The sequence below is a fragment of the Piliocolobus tephrosceles genome, chromosome 6 (assembly GCF_002776525.5).
Source record: "Piliocolobus tephrosceles isolate RC106 chromosome 6, ASM277652v3, whole genome shotgun sequence".
NCBI lineage: Eukaryota > Metazoa > Chordata > Mammalia > Primates > Cercopithecidae > Piliocolobus > Piliocolobus tephrosceles.
The window spans coordinates 4,854,194-4,859,784 of record NC_045439.1 but is presented as its reverse complement, the minus strand read 5'-3'; positions in this window follow the sequence as shown (position 1 = coordinate 4,859,784).

Below are 5,591 nucleotides of genomic sequence, written 5' to 3'. Positions count from 1 at the left end.
ATCTCACCCCACCCACTGTCATCTCACCCCACCCACTCAGATCTCACTCCACCCACTGAGATCTCACCCCTCCCATTGTCATCTCATCCCGCCCACTGTCATCTCACCCCACCCACCAAGATCTCACCCCACTCACCGAGATCTCACCCCACCCACTGAGATCTCTCCTCACCCCCTGAGATCTCTCCCCACCCACCAAGATCTCACCCTACCCACTGAGATCTCACCCCACCCACTGTCATCTCACCCCACCTACTGTCATGTCACCCCACCCACCGTCATCTCACCCCACCCACCGAGATCTCACCCCACCCACCGTCATCTCACCCCACCCACTGTCATCTTACCCCACCCACTGTCATCTCAACCCACCCACTGAGATTTCTCCCCACCCACTGAGATCTCTCCCCACCCACGGAGATCTCTCCCCACCCACCGTGATCTCACCCCACCCACCGAGATCTCACCCCACCCATTGTCATCTCACCCCACCCACCGAGATCTCTCCCCACCCACCGTCATCTCACCCCACCCACTGAGATCTCTCCCCACCCACTGAGATCTCTCCCCACCCACTGAGATCTCACCCCACCCACTGGGATCTCTCCCCACTCAACTATAATCTTGCAGCACCACTTTTCTTTCTAATGTCTTGACAAGTATATGAGAAGATGCTGGATATTCTTGGTCCATTGCTGTGGCTATAAAGGCTGGTTCTAGTGTCTCACTGGCTGTCTTCTGCTCATGCATGATTTTAGCAGTTCCCTTCTTATCCCGGGCCGTACTAGACCTACTGTCTTCCCTGGCTTGCACTATGCTATGGTTTAAATATTTGTCTCCGTCCTCATGTTGAAATTTAATCCCTAATGTGGCAGTATTGAGAGGTGGGGCTTTTAGAGGTGATTATGTCATATGTCCCCTTCCCTCATGAGTAGATTACTCCTTTCAGGCATAATGGGCTACTGGATGTTCTTGGGAGTAGGACTTGTGGCTCTATAACAAGAAGAGAGAACTGAGCTCACACACTCAGTTCCTCATCTTGTGATGCCATGGGCTGCCTTGGGACTTTGCAGAAAGTCCCTGCCAGCATGAGGGCCCTCACCAGATGCAGCCTCTCAACCTTGGACTTCCCAGCCTTCAGGACTGTAAGAAATAAGTCTTGTTTCTTTACTTACCCAGTTTCAGGTATTCTGTTATAAGCCACAGTAAATGGACTAAGACAGGCTGTGGTAACAAACTACCATTAAGTGGGTGACTTAAATAACAGATTTATTTCTTAGAGTTCTAGGGACTGGGGAGTCCAAGATCAAGGTGCTGGTAGATCCACTGTCTGATACGAGCTCACTTCCAGGTTTGCAGATAGCCACCTTCTCATTGTGTCCTCACATGGCAGACAGCAGAGAGAAGAGGAGCAAACTCCGTTGTCTCTTTGTATAAGGGCACTAATCCCATTCATGAGGGCTGCACCCTCATGACCTAATTACATCCCAAAAGCCCCACCTCTGAATATCCTTGTATTGAAGGTTAGGAATTCAACACATGAGTTTGGAGGAGACAAACATGTAGTCCATAACACCTATAATGACCAAGACACAGCCACAAGCCATATGTGACTACTGAACCAGTATGAATTGGGCTGGGCTATAAAATGCAAAATATACACTGGAATGTAATGATTCTGTATAAAGGCCAGGTACAGTGGCTCACGCCTATAATCCCAACAATTTGGGGGGCTGAGGTGGGAAGATCCCTTGAGACCAGCCTGGGCAACATAGGAAGACCCCATTTCTAGAAAAAAAATTCCCAGTCTGGGCAACATAGCAAGACCCTGTCTGTGTAGAAATTTTTTAAAATTATCCAGGCATGGTGCAAGCACCTGTAGTCCCAGTTACTCAGGAGGCTGAGGTGGAAGGATACCTTGAGCCTGGGAGGTCGAGGCTTCAGTAAGCTATGATTATGCCACTGTGCTCCAGCCTGGGTTTCAGAGTGAGCCTCTGTTCTCAATTAAAAATAAAATTTAGTAGGAGAAAAGGATGAAGGCTAAATATCTCATTCATAAGTTTTATTTTGATGGCATGTTGCAGTGATAATGTTTTAAGCATATTTTGGACTACATTAAATATATTACTAAAATCAATGTCACCTTTTTCTTTTTACTTTTTAAATGTGAGCACTAAGAGTTTTTAAATCACCTATGCGGTTCGCACTTGTGGCTCACATGACATTCTTATTGGGCAGAGCTGGTCCAGAGGATTCTGAGCCTTTGGTGCCAGTGCTTGGACCATCTGAGTTGTAGGCGCCCTCCCCTCATGCGTGCACAAGCAGTGAAGGAACTTGATCTCACTCGAGTTGAGGAGTTAAATGTGTGTCATACTACGGAGGGAGGCAGGCAACCCAGGTATTGCAGGGCTGTGAGTGGAAGCTTCGGGGGCGTCTGCTTCTCTGTCTTGCAGATCTTCAAGTGTTTGTCCAGGAAAGCCTGGGCAGAGGTGGAAATACTGCAATTGCAAACCCCAATGCTGGAGGTGGGGCCTGGTGGGAGGTAACTGGATCATGGGGCGGTTTCTCATGGTTTAACACCATCCCCCTTGGTGCTCCTGCTTGGCCTCCGCCATAAGTCAAAGCTCCCTGAGGCCTCCCCAGAGGCAGATGCTGCCATGCTTCCTGTATAGCCTGTGGAACCACGAGCCAATGGCATCTCCTTCCTTTATAAATTACCCAGTCTCAGGTAGTTCTTTACAGCAGTGCAAGAACGGACTACAGCACTCCAGTGCCGACCTCTCTCCAGGGGCAGCTCCACTTCCAGCCTCCACTCTCGGGTCCTGTGGGACCTGTGTACATTCACCCCGCACGAAGCCAAGAGCCCCCTTTGGGATGAATAAATCCCATGGCTGACCAGGTGGTGACCTCCAGGCCTGGCAAAGCTGCCTCCCACCAGGCCCTATCTCCATATTGGGGATTACAATTCCACATGAGATTTGGGCGGAGACACAGATCCAAACCATATCATGGGTCAGAAACCTGAGTATGGAACAGGACGTGGTCAGGGAGGGCCGGTGGGGGGCAGTGTGAACAGTCACACTGGTGAGAACTCATCGAGGTCTGCCCACGGGGTCTGAGCAACACCCCCTGACCTGCCTGCCCCACCCCAAGACGCCAACCAGGGGCTGCATCCCCTCCCCTGCTGGCTGCAGCGTTGAAGATTTGGAAGCTCTGCGTCTTCCGCAGGCATAGAATTTCAAACTGACGCAGACTGCAGTGGAACCGCTGACGCGACACTAACCGTACCCATCCCAGCCCCTCAGCAGGCCTGCCGGGGGTAACTTCCTGCCCCAGTCACCCCTGCAGGACACCAGCTCTCCATTCCTCTGGCTCCTGTGTCAACCTCTCGTTCCCACAGTGGCTGCCTCGGCTCATGCCTTCGTGTGTTTCTCCCTTGCACTCTCCCGGGCCCCTGACCCAGCCCTGCACCCCTCAGCTCTCCCGCTGCCGCACTCCTCAGCTCTCCAGCCGCTGCACCTCTCAGCTCTCCCGCCGCAGCACCCCTCAGCTCTCCCGCCGCGGCACCCCTCAGCTCTCCCGCCGCGGCACCCCTCAGCTCTCCCGCCGCTGCACCTGCCCACATTCCCCACTTGGAGCCCCCTGCTGCCCGCGGCCATCTGGGCAGCCTCTCAACAGGAGAGTTTCACCAACACCCAGCTCCGTGTCCACTCCTCAGCAGAGCCACCCTCAGCTCCCAGAATGCCACCCTGAGCCCCCTCTTTGGCTGGCCTGCAAGGAGTCTCTGTGCCAACAAGGAAAAGGCACCCCTGTTGGCCGCAGGACATGGGCTGTGGAGGGACGTGTCTGCCCCAGATAGTGCCCAGTTGTAACGATCTCACAACCCGCAGTCTTGTCTGACTTCCTTTTTAGACCATGGGCACTGCCAGGGCAGATCCCTAGACACTCAATAAATGCATCTTTATTTAGAATGGACAGGTGCAGTTTTCCAGCGGGCACAGTGGAAGTGGGGATGCAGGAGGTGCCTGTGAATGGGCAGCCGGGGAGATACTAATGTGGGCAGGGAGTGGAGAGGAGCTAGGAAGGAAGGGAGGGATCGTGGCACTGGGAGTCACAGGCCAGGCTGTGGCCTTGAGGGTCAGCATAGAGGGCAGGACCAGAGGAGACCGCCCTGGGACTGCACAGAGCCGGCTTGAGGGACCAGCCCCTTAAAGACAAACCCTCTAGAGGCTGTAGAGTTTCCTTGAGCTGCCATAACAAAGCTCACAGGCTGTGTCCCCCAGCCACCCCTCAGCCCCCGATTCCTATGTTGAAGCCCTCACCCCCGGTACCTCAGAATGTGGCTGCATTTGGAGACTGGGCCTTTAAAGAGGTGATTGAGTTAAAAGGAGGCCTTAGGTTGGCCCTAATCCAACCTGGCTGACGTCCTTAAAAAAAAAAAAAAAAGAGGTGATTCAGACACACAAAGAGACAACAGGGATATGTGAGTGCATAAAAATAGAGCATGTGAGGGCGCAGTGAGCAGGCGGCCGCCTGCAAACCAAGGAGAGAGGCCTCCAGAGAAATCAGTTCTGCCAGCACCTTCGTCTCAGACTTCTGACCTCCAGAACCGTGAGAGGACACATTTCTGTGGCTGAAGCCCTGTGTCTGTGGGATTTGTTAGACCAGCCCTGGCTGGCTAATATCGTGGCTTGGACTAGACATGACCCCTTCACAGTTCTGGAGGTCAGAAGTCTGAGACCACGGTGCAGGCAGGGCTGTGCTCCCTCTGAGGGCGCTAGGAAGGCCTGTTCCTGGCCTCCCTCAGAGCTTCTGCTGGTTCCTTGGCTTGGGGAAGCAGAACTCCAGTCCGCACGTAGCACTCTCCCTGTGTCCACATTTCCCCTTCTGGATAAAGACACCAGTCAGGTGGACCAGGACCCACTCTAATGACCACATCTTCACTTCAATACATCTGCAGTGACCCTGTATCCAAATAAGTTCACATTCTGAGATGCCCGGAGTTACGACTCCAACACATGGAGTTTGGCAGACGCAATTCAACCTGTCACAGACTGAATTTCTCTGAGAAATTCCAGTGCTGAAGCCCTGGCCTCCAATGCGATCGCATTCAAAGATAGGGCCATCCGGGAGGTAACTAAGGTTATGAGGCCGCAAGGGTGGGGCCTCAAGCCAATAGGGTTGGCGTCCTTATATGGAGAGGAAAGGTACCACAGACCATCCCCTCTCTAAGCGTGCACAGGGCAGAGGCCACGGGAGGATGCCGTGAGAAGACGATACCCACAGGCCAGGAAGAGAGGCCTTCCCAGACACCAACCTCACGGGCACCCTGATGTGGACTTCCAGCCTCCAGAACTGTGAGAAACAAGTTTCTGCTGTTTAAGCCACCCAGTCTGTGGCACTTCTTACGGCAGCCCGAGCAGAAGAAAATGCCACCCAGAGCCTTATCTATTAAATTGTTTGGTTGCAAATGACAGAAACTTAAACCACTTTAACCAAAGGAACATTTCTAGCTGGGCTTAGTGGCTCACAGCTGTAATCCCAGCACTCTGGGAGGCCGAGGTGGGCTCACAGCTGTAATCCCGGCACTC